General features: G+C 30.2%; 1 protein-coding gene across 2 annotated transcripts in view; it reads left to right on the top strand.

Annotated features, from left to right (window-relative positions):
• Positions 1-304: 304 nt before the first annotated feature.
• LOC129226058 (toxin Tbo-IT2-like) overlaps positions 305-18,576 on the top strand; it is a 113,007-nt gene continuing 94,735 nt past the window's right edge. For both annotated transcript variants that reach the window (XM_054860638.1, XM_054860639.1), the window contains exon 1: positions 305-407. The gene's annotated coding sequence lies outside the window, so the exon portion shown is untranslated. The remainder of the gene's footprint in view (positions 408-18,576) is intronic.

Genomic DNA, 18,576 nt, shown 5'->3' on the forward strand with positions numbered 1-18,576 from the left:
CTGACATTACTTTTTAAACAAAACGCATTCTTATTTTAGCCCGGTTTACGTGTTAAATGTGCATTCTGACAGTCAAGTGTCCAATCCTGAAATGTCCTATCCCCTGACAGTCTGTCTGTTGCAAAAAAATACGCTTTCCAAAAAAGTGCGAAATTGAAATAAAATGCAAGAAAACGAGATGCTATCGATCCCCCCACCCCCGCCCTTCAGGCGCATGCGCACCACGCCCCCGTAAAAGTAACAGCACTCGCTGTTATAAGAGCAGGCAAACCCCACTGTCTAATCTTGTAATTCGTCGCTTACGGCGCGCCAGAAGCAATAGTAACGATTCGAACGCTCGCAACTTCAAAACTCTCGCTCATATCTACTGCAAGAGGAAAAGGCAGAAGTGCGCCTGAAAACAACAGGTAGGTCAATGCATTCGCAAAAACATGGTTTTTATTTTTTGGCAATAAAAACGGGGTCGTGTTTGGGAAACACGGTTTTATTTTCCACTGTTTTACGTTTGTGATATTATGTTTTTATTTTTAACTTTGTTTATGTTTTTCAATTTGGTGTGATTAAATAATTGCTTTGAAAAATGTTTACATACTTGTATTTAATTACATATATTTTTTTTACTAATTGTTTGTGCAATACAATATCATTTGCATGTCTTGGTATTCCGAAAAAAAAAGAGAGAGAGAGGGAGAAATTGTTTGGATTTGCGTTTGGGAACATAATGCTTTATTGTAAACAAATTTTATCACTATGTTTGACAAGATGTAATTTTTTTATTAACTTAAATGTCATCTTAGATTATAGCTAACGGAAATATGAAGAAAAAAAAACATCTGTTTGTCATAATTTTTATGATACATGTTCGTGGCATAACGTAACGCAAATTATTTGAAAATGTACGGGATAATCAACTGCATTATGTATTTAAATTTTAGTAGATTCATACGGTTTATTAACAACTATTTATGCTTTATTTTACACAAAATTAAATTATTAATTATATCGTATTGTACTTGAAACGGAACTACATTAACTTTCACAATGTGCACAAAGTATTACGTATAATAAAAATTCTCTATTATATAATTAACGATATTCGGTTTCGGCATATTTATTAATTTGTTATTTTTATTTTTATAATTAATTATGTTGTAGCGAGTGTCTTTTTTTTCTGTATCTCCCTTCCACTGGTTTAAAGTTTTTAAAAAAGTAGCACCTGTGTATTAAAAGGTTGTTGAAAAACTTCAATACATTATCAATATGGAAATAAAAAACCTTATAGTTTTTTATACAGACAGTTAAACACTTATAGCTAAATTTAGAACTTCAAATATTACTTTTAACTATTCTTTATCTAAAAGTAACGATTGTTCTAGAATTGATAGCTACTATTGCTAATAAAAAAATAATTAATTAACTTGAACTTGTTTCGGAAAAATTGAAGTTTTTGCATTGAAGAATTCACTCCGGAGGTGTTTACTCCATGCTTCTGAAATTCATAATTTTGCAAATTTCTTCAGTCTTCTGGATATTTTCTTAATTCTATAAATATTAAATTAAAAAATTGAAAAAAAAAAGCTCTCATGGATGTGGATTTAAACGCTACTACCGAGTTATTTCTGATGCGACGAGTATATTTTAAGTAAGTTAGCAGATATTTTTGTACACATATACAATTCGCATCAGCATATAAATTGACATTATGGTTTTCGAATGCTTACTTTATTGATTCATTTTATGAGTAATAAGATCAATTTGTGGTATTTTTAAATGACTTTCGTTTGTTCTGTGTTACCATATCATATATTATTTGTTGACTTTATTTTAGAAAGATATTATAAACAAAACTTTAACTTTGATATAAGAGAGCTATAGAAATCGGGTTTTTTTTTTTTTTTTTTTTGTCCTCTAAGTTTGTAAGATAGTTATTTTTTTCACAACACTTTAAGTTCTATAGTTTTAAAATTTCTATGCCGAAAATTAGATCTGAATTGTCGTTGAATTTTAAAATAAAATTCAAAGTTGTGTAACTATTTTTTATTTTATTTTATTTTTTTAATGAAACTAGATAGAAAGGTTTAAGGGACTGACATCCATTAATCACAAAGACACTAGAAATAGAGAAGCAGGTTTTAGGCAAGGAAAAATTCTCACTAAATAAACAGTCCCATTTCGGGTGGAAATACACTTCCTATTTATTTTAGTTTCAATGCTTAAGGCGTTTGTTTTCATTTTAAATATTCGAAACCATTCGTATACCACAGTCAAATTTGTATTTTAGGCTCATTTCTTGGTGATTTATTTGCGTTATGTGTATAATAGTGTTATGCTGTAATTATGTTGCAATCTCTTAATTTTGCAGTATTTCTTATGTATTTTATCAATGGTACGTGTTGCAAATTAAATAGAGAAAAACTACAAGCACATGTTTTTGGAATGAATTTATTAGATCGGGATATATCAATCGTTTTTAATATTTATAAAAGTAAATTGAAGGATTAGCATATAAATATGTGATTTAAGAGAAACGTAAATTTTAAATCAAGCTCATGTAGTAAAAGCCTAACTCCAAAATTTGATATGCAATCCTAAGAAAAGCAAAACCCAATATGTAAATTCAATGATTATTTTCAAAAAAGTACAGTTTTATAAAGTGTTAGGTATATGTTATTGATGGCCTAGAGAATTACTTAAATTAAATTTTAAACTGTAGGATTTTTAGTAGACTTGACAGTAGTTTAACCAAACTAGATAGTAGAAGAAAAACAATTGATTTTGAAAGCATTGTTAAAAAATGCCATATTTTGTTAGAACTTAAAACAAGTTTTACATCTCAGCCGATGAATCTGCTGAATATTGTCCAGAAAACTTGTTGCTTCAGAAGGGCTGTAAACACCGACGTAAAGACCTTTAACGGCCATAGAATAATTTGTTGTAGAATGTGTGTACTAAGGCGAGTCGGAAATTAAGCTTTCCTGTCGTTAGTGGACGGAGGTTTGTATGAAAGTCAAACAATATCAGGAGACATGAAAGATACGACACAAATTTAATTGTCAACATGAGTAACAAGCATGTTGAGACATATTTCATACCACTTGATAAGTTTCAAAAATCCATCCAAGGAAACACCAGGGTTTCGCATACGGACGATGTTACGCGATACTGTGTCTCCCTGTCAAAATTGAAAGACGCGATTCGGAAAAAAAACGGACTGCCCTTTCTGAGATCTGGCGTTCTGATGTGGAATGACAATGTGCGATCACACTCGACGACAGCAACGCCAAACCATTTTGCAACTCTTGATTGGGAGAGCCTGCATCATCGCCATACAATCCTGATCTCGCTGCAATTGACTTACATCTGTTTTCGGCTTTGAAGAATATCGGCAGAAGTTAAACATGCCGTTAAACGTTTCTTTCGTATGGAAAGATCTGACTTAGTGAGTGTTTTCCTGGAGGGCTTTTGAAGCTTATCAAGCGGTATCACAAATGTCTCAACGTTTTTGGGACTTATGTGGAAAAATTAAATTCTGTCTTGTATGTCACTTCTCTCGTTTTTTTTCTTTCTTTTTCTTTCTTTCTTTTTTTTTTGCTATTTAAGCTACAAAGATGAAATGAAGAGGTTTCAGACCTTGTTAGTTGAGGTTTCAACTGATGAGAACTACCTTAATGAAGATGATGAAGAAGAAGTTGACACAGAACGGAGTAGTGATCATCAGTCATGCTTAGAAGAAGATTTAGATTCATGTATCATAAAACTTTCTTAAACCTTACTTTTTAAAACATATTTTGGAGGCTGTGTATCTCTACATAGTACAAAATGAAGTCCCCAAAAAGCGTCTGTGTGTTTGAACTCGCAAAACTCGCAAACTACCCGGCCGATTGCGCTAAAATTTTCACAGTTTGTTCCTTTAATTCTTGAAAAGGTTTGCAGACCAGTTCAAATAAAATTCGATGAATAGTTCTTTTATTATTCCAATTTACGTCCAATTTTCACATAAATTCTCAAATATGGGGGTGAAATATTACGTGCACATATTAATATTACATATCGTTAGAAAGGGTAGAATTTTCCGCGTTCTAAGCAATTTGTTTCAATGCTCTAACTTTATTACGGCGGGAGTTATTTGCGTTTTTAGCTCGAATTTTTTTAGGCTTAGCTGAAATTTAGGCACTACTTTCCTCATTAAATAAATCAATAAAAAGTGAAGGAATTGTCCCACCGCTTTCTTTTTGACGCCGTTGGAAAAAAACGGCCTTTTTTACTTCAGATCTAACTCGACCTATGGTCAAAAAAATAAGCTTTTATCTCGAAAGGAAAAAAAGTTACAAGCCTTTTTAAATCAAGTTTAACAAATCTCGATTCCATTCAAATTGTGAACCATTTTCTTTCGCATTTTAATTCCTTCAACTTATTTTATTTTGTGTTTCCATGGTTACGCAGTTTAATTCCATCTTTCTGGATTTAATTTCTTAAAAGTATTTTAATATCTGTCGTCATTGTTTGGAAGGGAAATCATGATTACGTTTTTTTATTTTATTTATTTTTTACGCCTGATTGTTGAATATACATCACTTGACACAATTTTTGTTTTCAAAGTAGACCGGGCAAAGCCGGGCAACGCAGCTAGTCTATTTATAATTCAGTGTTGAAAACATAATTTTTTTCTGTTTTGCAAACTCAATTTACTGAAATAACCACTCCGGGCCTACGGAGCCCCCCGCGAGCTTTCGTGTGACGAAAAGTTCTCCCGGGTTAAGATTGTAAAGACGTATATGTAAGAAATCATACCGTCACCTCAAAGCAATAGTAGGTTATCTTACTGTTGTTTCTGGGATTAGATGTCCTTCGAATAAAATGAGGGGACGATAAGCTCAATCACAATAATCAAAATCTGCGTTTTACATAATTTAAGCTTCAACTGTTTTAATATATGCGAATTTGCACTCCCCCCCCCCCCCCAAAAAAAAATACTTGCTTGAACTTGCCTCGTTGAAATCACCGTTAGACTAGTTTAAAAACAACTTCATAAACTTCATAATAATATCATTAATATTGAGTAGCCCATATTTTGTTTTGACAAAATATGGGCTACTCAATATTAATTTGTTTTGTGGAATCACTCCACTACAATAGACTGTAGATAAAAATGAAGACGAATATGAAAATTTATACTGATACCAAGTAAAATTATTTTTCTCTCACAACCCACAGGTCTTTGTAGATCTCACTTAAGCAGAGAATTAAAGTAGAATTACTGCAAATTCATACTTACTCCTTTTGCATGCAAGTCCTGGTCTCCCTTACAGTTATGCTGCTTAAAAACACACTGGTGTACAAAATTATAGAATGAGAAAATGTTGTTATTATTTTAATCATAATAAAACTTTTTTTTTCATTAAAATAAAGCTGAATAATTGAGAAAATAGTTTTAAATTCAGCATGACTCATCAATTAAATAAACATTTAACGCAATGGAAAATTGTGGAGCTTTAATAGTTTTTGAGTATGTTAAACGTGAATAAAACTATAAAGAGAAATGTAAATGAATACATAATGAATTACTGTAAAATTTTTCTCGAGTGAATTTATTTAAAGCTGTACTATGATATTTTATGATTACGTGAAACATGAATAAAATTATAAAAACAAATGTAATAATAATGGATTATATTAAAAGTTTTTCCGCGTGATTTCATTTAAAGCTGTAATGTGAATCAGTATAGTAATTAGGGATTGCTACTTGTTGCTTTCTCACAAAAATAAAGAGAAACATTAAAATACACTGACAGAGATATTTACTCAAAATATCACTCTTTTTTTTCTTATAACTAAGCACACTTCGATGTTATTTTGTGAAAGTATGAATAACTGAGAAAATAGTCTAAAATCCAGTAGAATTCATATACTTAAAGAAAGAGTTAATGTATTTTAACAACATTAATATCTTATCAATGAGTGAAATCTGGACTTAAAAAAAAACTCAAAGGTAGTCAAATGAGTTCATTTAATGCTTTAACAAGAATCAGTGATGCAACTATTAATCGTTAGTGGCATTAGCGGAGGGTGGTCCAAAGCGGGTAGGTCACCCAAAGCGAGTAGGCTTTCTTATGCCCCCCCCCCCCCCCGTCATGGTATGTTAACGGCGATGAATACGTGTGTCGTGTCTACCAGAACACCCTCGAGTTATTATCGGTCCCAGCGAAGCAGCAGTCAAGCAGCATGGCGCAACCAGGCTAAAAATTTAAAAAATGATACATTTTTTTTTAAATGAAATTTTGTAACTTGTGATTAGTTGAAGACCAGTTGATTTTTTTTTTTTTTTTTTTTTGATGTTCAATAACATTAACTTATTCTGATACTATCCACCTATAAAGTACGATAGTCATTCCGTTTTTTTTATTTTATAAATTAATAATTTAAGGTTAAAATTATTGAAATAAAAAACGTACCTCTGGGCAAAGCGGGTCGGACAAAGCGGGTATGGTATTTAATCATATATTTATTTAAAATTTCTTGACTCGTGTGCTGTCTTAGATTTTCTCTTTCAATAGGATAAATGTAACTTTAAAAAAGATTATTTTTAGGGTGGCACAATTAATTAGTCTATTAATTAACTCAGTTATTTCTTTATGTTTTATAAACAAATGTACTGACTTGAAACTGGATCATTAGTCATTTAGAACTTCATATTTGATTGGCAAATGTACCAAACCACTTTTAGTTAAGTTAACCCGCTTTGGGTACCTGGTAGGGCAATTTATTTCCATAATTTTACTGAAATTTAGGATTGTTTTCTTCGAGTTTATATTTTTGTCTATGTTTCAGGTAATGACAAAATATTACAAAATAATTGCACTCATTTTAGTTACGCAAATGTCCTAAAATAATTGATGAGTAATACTGAATTTAGAACTTTCTTTTCATATGTTCATCTTTATTTAAGTGAAAAAAAAGTTAAATTAAGTTCAGTTACGATTAAAATAAAATTAAAAAATGAGTCTACAATTTAGTCCAACTAGGTATAAATTAAAAGGTTAAGTGTTCTTCTTTCAATCGAAAATCATAGAGAGATACCAATAATAAAATACGTCCATATTGTATTACTAACAAGTTTTTAAGTTTAAGATTAATTTTTCTTTCAAGTACTAAAAATGTAATTGAAAAAAACTGCCTTTTTTGAGATGTTTTACTAAACAATTATTAAACAGTAATTAAAAATATTAAATAAAACTGTACATTCATAGGCTGAAATAATATGGAGACAAAAAAGTTCTTCATTTGCTCAAATAATTTTTCAATAATCTTGCTGAACAAGTATATTATTAGTTTTTAAAAAAAAGCATTCAATCTAAAATAAGTTTTTTAATGATGTTTATAAAGTTATAAATAGCTTGTCTTATGCACAGCATAAACTTCCTTTTTTCTTATTTTTCTTATAATATAATCAGAAATTTTAATACTCTGTGTAACGAAGCCTCAAAGGTTTAGCAAAAAAAAAAATGTTTGGTAATATATTTCCAAATCTATTAATTTAATAAATGGAGAAAATTCTGAAAAAAAGTCATGTTATTTTAAAAAGTAAATATTTGTATATAAGGAAACTAATAATAATACATACACGAAGTTCAGTTTTTAGTTTAGAAAAAACATTCAAAAGCGTATGCTAAAACGCAGGAAGTTAACTAGTTCTTTTAGCTAAAAGATTTTAATATATATAATATTATATATATATATATATATACTAAATTTTACTAAAATTTCGTATTATTTAATACAGACTAGTTCGCACAGAATGTTTAAAAATAAGTGCGAAAAATTTGGTGCAAGCCAAATGAAAAATTATGTTTCCCTGCAGTTATTAAAATTCTAGCAAATATATACAGATGAGATGCTTAATAAATGGATTTAAGGTAGACTACAACACTACCTTTGTATATTTTAACCATTTTAGTGTGACCACTCACAATAATGTCGTAAAAATGTGGTAATTGGCCTCATACAATATTAATGTTGATTTTACGGGAATTTCGGTTCATATCACTAAACTCACACTGGATTTGGTATATAATTTTCGTCGCTAAATTTGTCACCGAACTTTGTTTAGGTTTATTTTACTTTGTAGTTTTTTTATGTGGAAAATAACTGTATGACCTCATTGAATAACTGTAAAAAGTTAAACAATTACTGTGCATTTGTCATTTGTGGGTTATTCTTCAGAAAGTAACTTTCCTGTCACACGCCATTTGCAGAAAAAACTTCAAGGAACAATTCATTTAACAATGCTGCCAACAATTTTTTTAATAATAATTTTTATTAATGTAAATTTTTCGTTCACAATATGTAAATTTTCACCTTCATGGCGTGTTACACACCATGTGTGACTGTTTATGGTACTTAATATTTTGTTTAATTAAAAGTATTTATTTATTTATTTATTATTCCTTCCACAAGTGTCTCAAATACTAATTGTTTAAGTATACTATTTTTTTTAATATTGTTTTTTAGTTCGTTTTTCTTTAGGATCATCATGTCGCATAAAAAAGTAGTCACATAAGTAGTCATGTCACATAAAAAAAATCTCACCTCCGTTACCTAAACACAAAACTCATTAACACATGGCAGCAATGACATCAAATTTTATTTTCCATGATACAAGGGAGCACCTTGTTTATTTTCTGCCATACTTGAAGTTGTAAGATTTTTTCGAAAAATAAGGAAATATATATATTGTTGTAAAAACTTAGTGTGGTTATTCTGACTTCTCACCTCCGTGAACTCGAATTTCAAGGACGTAAATTAATGTAAAAAAAGAAGTAAACATGTTTTAATTTGCTTAACAAGTGAAGATTGTAGTAAAGAAGAAAAAACTTATTTCCCTGAAAAATGTATCCATAAGACCTATATTAATGGAAAATTTCTCACCTCCGTGACAGACTATATGAATTTCATTATTTGTGAGGTGAAAATAAACGATGGAGGGGAAATACATCAGTCTTAGGCATTCTACCAAAATTGTAAATTGCCAGTATATTCTCAAATTTACTAAATATTATTCTTAAAACATGTTTGAACTAAAACGATAACTACTTATTAAGCCGTATTTTAATTAAGAGAACTTAATATTAAATTCCCACTAATCATTAAAATAACTCATTGTTTGCACAATTAACAAAATTACTACTTTGATATTAAATTGGCCGTTATTTTTAAACATTAAAAAAAAACTTTTTTTTTATTTCCGTGAAAAAGGCATTTATTTATTTATGAGTAAATTAATTGGAACTTAGCTGGACCATTGCTTATGGTTACTTCCAGTAGGTAACACTTTCATGTAAGAATTAAAAATTAAAAAAAATAAAATAACGGTTTCGAAATCGAAAAATATTTGCGTTCAAAAGTTGCGTTTTCTGCAGAATGACCCTTGTATTTTCGTGTTGATTTCACTCATAAAGCATAAACAAAAAGTGATTCAAACAATATGAATTCATAAATACACTAACATTCTATCACAAAATATATTTTTTTATTATGTGAATCTGTTATATTTATTGAAAATTTAAATATATACATTCATTAGATCGCTAAAGGGAACAAGAACCATATAATTTCCATCGCATTAAATGGTATAAAAGCACAATCATGTTCTCACAACTTTATAAAATACAATTATTAACTAAACTAAAGTAAAAATTTTCTTAATGCATCAAAAAGTAGTTTATTAATTTGCTTTTTTCTTTTTATTAGTACCTGGGATAAAAAATAAAAATATGTTTGAAACTACGGACTATACACATCCAATCAAGAGCAATCTGACACTTTTCTCAAATGTTATAGAGCAAAAACCTATGAACGCAACTGCTCTAAAAAAATAATCCTATAAACGCCCTCTGAAATTTTCAATGGCATAGTCTGCGGTGTCATTACATCTCCCCTCCTCCCTGTGGGCATGTTTGGTAGAACAGCTATATTTAGTTTACATTCAAGCGCAATTTAGAAATATTCAACAAATATTTTCACGGTAATTAGATTTTAGTAGTAACATTTGAGCGAACCTTGATGACGTAGAAAGCCCACGCAACAAGACTTTTTGATTTAATTATAATACATCTGACATAAATTTTGACATTCTGCTTGTTCTAATGTTTGTTCAAGATACAAATTCAATTCATTTTGCAGCGTATGAAGTGCAAACAACGTGTATGTATGACATGGAATGATTATTTAGTTTTAAATTATCTGTCAAAAATGTGTCAAAATAAGTTCTGCTCTGAAAATTGCATCAGTCAAAAACGTCAATTTTAGTCACCAAACGAGAAATATGTTGTAGGTTAACTTCATTTTATTATGATGGGCTTGAAAACTAAGATAACCTGTCACTTGATGAAGTAGATAAATTCTTGAAGATTTGATATACTGAGAGAATTTTGGATGAAGTGGGCATTAATCTTAGAATTTATAGATAGGGAGTATATATTAAATGAAATAATCTGAGTTATTTTATCTATGCGATATAAAATATTTAAAAAAAAATTATCACAAAGTTTTAGAAATAAGTTGTAAAATTTACATGCAGTTTTAGATGTTCACTTTTTTTCACAACGACTTTGAAAAAGAAAACTTCCTCCTTCTTCGTATCTTTCTCGGTGGAAAATTTGAAAAATAATCTTAAACGTGAATAGGAATTGCTTGTTTAACTGATAAGTAAAGGGGGCAGATGAGAATAGATTAGGAATAGCACGCCAATTCTCGACAACCGAAAGGTAATCGCTTTATCTCTTTTGAGCCACCAAAAAAAATGATATGTACAAAAATTATTTCAAGTAACATACGGATATAAAAAAGAAGCTAATATGGTAGGCAGAACGCATGACTCCATAGTTGGAGATACTATGATGCGCCTGAATATTTTCGTTCGTTTTTCCAAGCAAGGAAATATTCTTGCAAAGTTTGCTTTTTATTTTCTTATCACTACACATTTTCCCTATCTCTCTAAACGTTCTTCTATCATTCTACATTTTTGCCGACTTTTTCTACTGTTTGGCTTATCATTCCTGATTTCCATCAAACATCGACTGCTAGTCCAATCGTTTTTTCTTTTCGGGATACAATGATTTTCAATGTATTAAGGTTTTTTTTTTTGAAAAGTTTCTTGGCAATTCAACGGTAACAGAAGCGTTATTGTTTTACAAAAACCTGTTAAAGACTTCAAATATTTTAAATTCTTTTTGCGATATACCTACAGCCCAGTTATCATATCCAGAGACTGCAGATTTGACCTTGTTATGGACTCATCAGTCTGGAATAGTGAAGAACCAAACTGGATACAGACGCCATCTCTTTGAAGATGATATTACCAAAAAATTGGGAGCTAAAGTAAATTTCACTACCAGTTTATTTACTTTTCCAGTCTGATGAGTCCATAACAAGGACGAAACTGCAGTCTCTGGATGTGATTACCAGGCTGCCGGTTTATTCCATGTAGTTATGCCTTAACCCTGGCGTAAAGGGCGTTAACTTATTGCTTTATTACACGCAAGCTTTGCTTTCTATTTACAATTTGAACCGCATCATGTCTGCGGACTGTCACGGATAAGCAGATTTCTCTTTACCTACCAATTTGTTTTGTTGAAACTCACATCTTCAATGAGATTACATCTGCCTCCAGCTCAGTTATTCACATTTCCAAACTGATTAGTTTACAACAAGAATGGAGCTGCAGTCTCTTGATGCGATGACCGGGCTGTTGGTGAAGTGCATATTTTTCTGGCGTAGCCCTGTAGTAAGAGCAGTAACTAACTGCTTAAATGTTACATTCTTGTTTTGGTGCATGTATTTTATAAAGAAAATGAGTTCTACTTCTATATAATGCAAATACATTTTGATGATTTCCAAAAACAATATTTATCAAATGTATTTTATTCTGCTGTGTAACGGACTTATCTCATAAGATACTTGCTTTACTGAACCAAAACTATTTCAATGCTGCTTCTGGAAATCTTCAAAATTTAATTGCAGTACTTAGTCCTTGTTCTTCGTATTATCCATGCAATTAAACGATAATCTAACATATTTCGTGTCTTGGTACAGAGTTTTGCTCAACAAATTATAAATCTATTAAAATTGAATTGCCCTTCTGCAGTTTTCAAAATCTTGCCGAAATTCAAGAGAAGATATATTGGGTGTTCGAAAGTCCCGATTAAGATTAATGTTTATTTTCCCAGGAAACATCGATATGAACAAACTGTAAATATAATAAAATAAAAAAATGCAAATATAAAATTTACCTCACATTCGCGATAATTCCGATAGTAAGATAACACGTAATTTAAAACCTAAACATAGATTATATATATATATATATATATATATATATATATATATATATTTTATTTATTTATTTATTTAAGACAAAGAAAGAAAACGCCGTACGGTTACAACAGTTTCATAGACAGACAAAATATGCTAGAGAAAAACCAATTTTTCTTTTATGTTTTTTAATGTTCCGTTAGCTATAAAAAATGATTTACAACTTTGGTTCCATGACCTATTCCGCAGTAATAAACTAAAAGCTCTTTCTAGACGTGATGTAATAGATTTAGATGATGTACATTGGCAGTTGATAGCATGAACTAAAAAAAAAAAAAAACATTATCCCTTCTCTTCGATTTTCAGACCAAAATTCACTTTAAATCGAATTTAAATTGTACTTCTTCCTTATTTGCGGAACTTGTGTCTTTGCTTCTAACTTTGTAGGAGAATTCCCAATAGTTCATTGATTAAGGATTAAACTAGTAATGGTCTTTGAAGCACACAAGTTCGAAATGTTTAGCTACTTTTCAAACTTTCAGAATCAATATCGAAAAAGCGTTGGATCTAAGTGCTTTGATGGATAAAAATAGGCAATTTAGCTAGTGAAATATGTACTCGCTGTTAATACAATAAGAGGTAATTTTTTGATGATATAGTTTGTTTTGATTATTATTTCGGCTACTTTTTAAAAATGTTAAAGCAGACGGTTTTCAATAATTCATGAGATTCAAAAGTAATATTTACACTTCAAATCCTTAACACTAGAAAGATTGAGGAGCCTGTGGGGCCCCTCTCATAGTTTGTCGCTACAAAAATTGAATACTAGTCAGCGAAACAGAATGGAACTTTTTAACTTTTCATAATATTATCCTTTTAGATTGCTCATTTTATCATTTCGTTATAGCTATTAGAGTGTCCCTCCACATAACAGCGGACCTATACCAGCATAACATCCCGTGATTAGCAAATATTGTCATCATTGCCCATGGTACAATTTAACAACAGCGTAAACAAGACTCAATCAATCAATTAGTTTTATAGCGGTGTAAATGCTGAACCGTATACTTAGAAAAAACGGACTGACCGCAGTGACCACTGAGGTAGTAAAAATAAAAATCGAGAAGTATTGCCTTTATTTTCCTGCAGTGAGAAATGGGAATCAAATACTGCCGACTGCCCAACCAGTAAAATTATACGTGTATCTCTTTGAATTAGAAAATGAACAAGTAGAGATGACATCACTGAAATTATTATTCATTCTGGCTTTTCATTAGTCATTAGAGAATATATGTGGGCCATGTGAATTCAGTTAGGAAGAGATGTATAAATCATGGATCAAAAACCACGAAGGGACCACAGTGACTTCTTCAGCCTTTCTAGGTATACGGTAGCGTTCAGTCTTTCTAGCTTTAAAAATATATTTGAATATAAAAATATCTTCATCAGTAAACATTACGAGTATACCAGCTTTGCACATCTGTTCAATACTTTGAACTATAGCTTTTTGTTATTTATATTTGGTAATCTCACAAAGATTTCATCATAAATTATTCAATAGGACTTATGGAGATAACCGCATTGGTGGTTTCAATATAGCAAAGCTATGTACAGTATATTAGTCTTGTTGCAATATACATATCACTACCGAGTGTGCCTTGAAAATGTTCAAAGTAAGCAAACGCAAAAACGCAAAAGAAAGAATTTGTTTTAGGCTGAATAATTTATTCTTACATATTTTTTCGCTTTCATGTTTTCGAAAGCTATATGAAGTAAGTTTTGAATAAACTGTAATATCGATAAAATAAATATATCGCTCTTCTTTTCGTACTTGTAGTTTCTAGCTAAACGTTAGAATCCGAAATCTAAATCTCAAATTTTCAGTAAAGTATTTTATCTTTAGTGGAGCTATTTTTTTAGCAAATAAATAACGACTGTTTGTCATAACTAGTAATATGAGTGTGAAAATTATGGAAAATTCTCGTGGAAGAATTCCCAAGTTTGCAAATACAAATAATTTTGAGTTTCTCCTTTTCTTTTTTTCTACTTCATATTTTCCCTTTTTTTAAAACCTCACTAAACAGGTATTTTGAGAGAAATTCATTGAAAAAAAAAAACATATTTTCATTTACGTAAGCAACAACACTTTTCAACTAGCTCCCGAAAGCGTGCCAAACAGATTTCAAAAGCTTTTTAACTTTGCAGTTTTCGTTTGTCATTATTAATAAAAAATTGCAATTAAAAGCTACTTCAAAATTAGTAGTTCAAAAATATATTTGTGTACAAAGCATCATATTTTCTAGCAAGTTTTTATCTTCTGATTTGTTCTTCATATTATTTCAAATATTACTTTTATTTGACTAAAGCAATCCATCCAACACGGAACAGAATCTTCTGATGTCCATTATTTTCGTTTCTATTTGTAAGAGTTTCCGGGTAGTTTTTCAATTTACAAAACCAATTTTTTGAAATGAAAGTTACTTTACTAACTCAAAAATTCTCTTTATTTCCTTTCAGAGCATTTTCCAATGTATCAAGCTTTGAAAAACAAGTGTTTGTATATCCTACTATTTTAGTATACACAACGTGCATGTCTTTTTATTTACATTTGTCAGTCGTCATTTCAGAGAACAAAAGCAAAGTACTTGATTTTGATTGCATCGCTTTAAATACAGTCATTTCAGAGTTAACTTTAATAAAACTATATTTCGAAACTTTTACCTTGTATGCGTGCATAAAGCATTCAAACTGTTAAATAACAACGCATAAATTAATCTTGAAACACAAAGTTTCACCCAGAATCTTGCTTAGGGAAGAATAACACCGAACTAAAACTTTCACATTTCAAAAATGCGCTGTTTTTGTTTTTATTTTAATTCTTGACATTTCATATTTTCCTTCTGTATACATCGTTATATAATGTTTTAAGAATCAAGAAGCATTTATGTCCATTAAGTTCGAAATTAAACATGTAATTTGTTGTTTCGTGTGCCAGCCAGGCTGGCAATTTGGGGTGCGCTGCTTCACTTTTCCAACTGAACCGTAATTTGGTGTGAAGTCCGACTTCCACAGTACACACATGCCATAAGGACCCTTTTATAGGGTAGGCAACCATTCACATCATAACAACACATTCACACAAAGAAAGGACAAGGACAGGGGAGAGAAAGTAGGCCCATGCGCGAGCCGGGATTCGAACCCGGACCTTCCTGTCACAGTCAGTCTTCTCTGACCACTAGACAAGGCAGACGGCGAAAACATGCAATTTATTGAACAAAATTAGTTTACATATTATATAAACCCACTTTACTGAGGCATCAAATTCAAACACACTATTAGCGAAAGGTCAACAAAATTAGTCAAAGAAATTAGCAAAAGTAAAAAATAATATTTTGATTAAAATATACTTTTTTTTTTAAAATCATAACAAATGAAATACATGTACCTTTTTTTGGAAGTATCCTTCTTCAATTTAAGATTACTTTTAAATTTAAGGTAATATGTAGATAACGTCATATTTTTCAATTGTGTATAAAATAAAAAACGTTTAAATAAACTTTTACAAAATAGTTTTAGTTAAACTTCTAATCTGGACCATACATATTTTTTATAACATATGTCATACTTTGCATAAATCTACTGAACCACATTTTACAAAACTTTGCATAAATGTTATTTAAGTTACCATTCAATAGTTTTTAATTACTAAAAATATCCGTACTCAACCACACAGATTATTGTTCTTAAAAGGTTGATAGTATAATATGGATATATTCACTATTGGTTCCATAATTTTTTTAGCTTATAACTTTAACAAAATATAATTTAATCAATAGTTGTAGTTAAGCGTCTCTTAATAGACTATATATGTTATACATACCTCGTATGATATATGTCTACACGAAATCTTCTGAACCAATTTTTTACAAAACTTCATATAAATGTTATTTAAGTCACCATTTAATACTTTTAAGTATAAATAATTTTTGTATTCCACTTTACAAATTCTGATTTTTAAAAGTAGATGTTATAATATGGTTAGATTCATCTTAGGTTGTGTAATGCTATAAAACTTAAAATTTTACAAATAATAATTTAATAAACTTGTACAAAATAGTTGTAGTTACGCGTCTCTTATGAAACATACAGAATGTTCAATTTTAACCTGCAAAAAAACCTCTATTTTCGCAACTGTCAGTCCTAGATGCATACTCTACATAGCTAAAATGTTCAAAATCAGATGCGAAGTGAAAATATTGAAAGTTTGAAGCAAAGATAAAAAAAATGCGTCGAAAAGTATAAAATTTAACTCTTTATGCGGGCCCTAGGTCTCCTAAGTTTTATTTGGAGAAATAATCTAGATTAAAAACTATTACTGAAACAAAAAACTTGAAATTTGTGCAGCCAAAACTTAAGGAAATACTGTTCTAGTTAAAGTTTTAAGGTACCATACAGAAAATGAGATTGGAACCTATCACCCTTTCAGAAGAGTGACAGATGGCCAAAGTTATTGAAAACAAGGATTTTATATTCGTCATTGCTATTTAAAAATTGTTGAAAATGTTATGCCGTGATACGCAAAGACACACTGAAAAAACCTCGAACAATTTGAAAAACTACTTTATGCACATCTGTTTTTAAACACTTGTTAACCGCTATATCCCCCCTCCCCAAAAATGTTATTGACGGTGAGTGTAAAGTGGTGTGAGTCACAGAACGCTATATCTCATAACTCGGTGTATATTGGTCGTTCTAATTTTAAACTTTTTGCATTGGAATTATTTTTAGTGGAGATTATTTCCTGAAGTATAAGTTAGGGGATCTGGGGCCCGTATAAAATGTTTCTATTTTTGACGCAATTTTATTTTTACTTCAAACTTTAAATAACTAAACTCTGAATCTGATTTTGAACATTTTTGCATTTTGGAGTATGCATCTAGAACTAACCGTTGCGAAAAACAGAGATATTGTAGGTTAACACTTAACATCCTGAGTGTCCCATACGTACCCCTATGACATGTCCTATATAATTACACGAATCTATAAAACCATTTTTTACAATACTTTACACATTTGTTTTTTATGGTGCCACTTAATAGTTTTAAGTATTAAAAGTATTCATACTCTACAACAGAATTTATGGTTCGTAAAGGTAAAATATGATTATATTTTACAACCAAATTGGTACCATATTTTTTTTAACTTAAAACGTTTACAAAAACTTTCAGAAAGCTTTAAAATTCTGCATCAGTATTAAGTAAAAATGAGCTTCATTCTAGCACAAAGCAAAAATGTTTAATGCAAATACATACAGAACATATTTTTCTAACGCATAGCATCGAATTTACTTTAACGGTTCCTGTATATCGTATACTCTAACAACAAACACACCAGCTCTAAACAAGTCAAGCCTGAAATCGTCTTGTCAGATTGTCAGATATGGTTTTACGGAATTCCAATATCGTTTCATCTGTCAAAAGTCAGGAGAAACTAATTAGTGTTTTTGAAATTCCTCACCCACTTTCAGAACTTTTATCTTTCCTCCTCCGACCATTGCCACACTGACATCTGATAAATCACACACTGAATAATTGATGCTATTTCTATGAATTTCAGACAAATAATTTTTTTTATTTTGTGTTTTTAGTTTTATCTATCAGGAGCAAAACACCCTTAAGCTGACATGTCGTATACTGATGAAAATTAACAGTTTCCTTATAGCGTTCATTCATTTTATTTAATTTTTGGCTCAAACTTTTCCGGATGTAAGTCCAAAATACAAACAACTGGGTTTTATGTTATCAATTTCAGTTTTAGAAGAACAAAGGAGAGGAAGTGTAAAATGTTTTTCACAAACTAATAATTTTCCAAATTCAAGAAAAGGAAAAAAAAGACTTCAAAGATCTTGTTCAATATAAGTTCCCTAAGAGCTTTTAGAATATTCGATGTTTAACTTGTGAAATGTTTTAATAGTTAGTGAAAACTTTAAGGTGAGTGTTAGTAAAGTTAGCGGTAAAAATTTACTATTTATGCCTACGTAAAATAAGCGAAAAATAAATTTTAAACCTGATTCGTTTTTTATTCTCCGCTTTACCAAAATGTTATTACACACTGTAGAAATTCTTATTTTCAATAAGTGTGACTAAAATAAAAAACATGTTATTAAAAATGGAAATGTGTTTCAATTTACATAAATATTGCCATAACTATTGCAATCGGCTCTATAGCGCAATTTATTCAATATCACAAATTTTATTACATTTTGAT

This window comes from Uloborus diversus, chromosome 7 (assembly GCF_026930045.1).
Source record: "Uloborus diversus isolate 005 chromosome 7, Udiv.v.3.1, whole genome shotgun sequence".
Classification (NCBI taxonomy): domain Eukaryota; kingdom Metazoa; phylum Arthropoda; class Arachnida; order Araneae; family Uloboridae; genus Uloborus; species Uloborus diversus.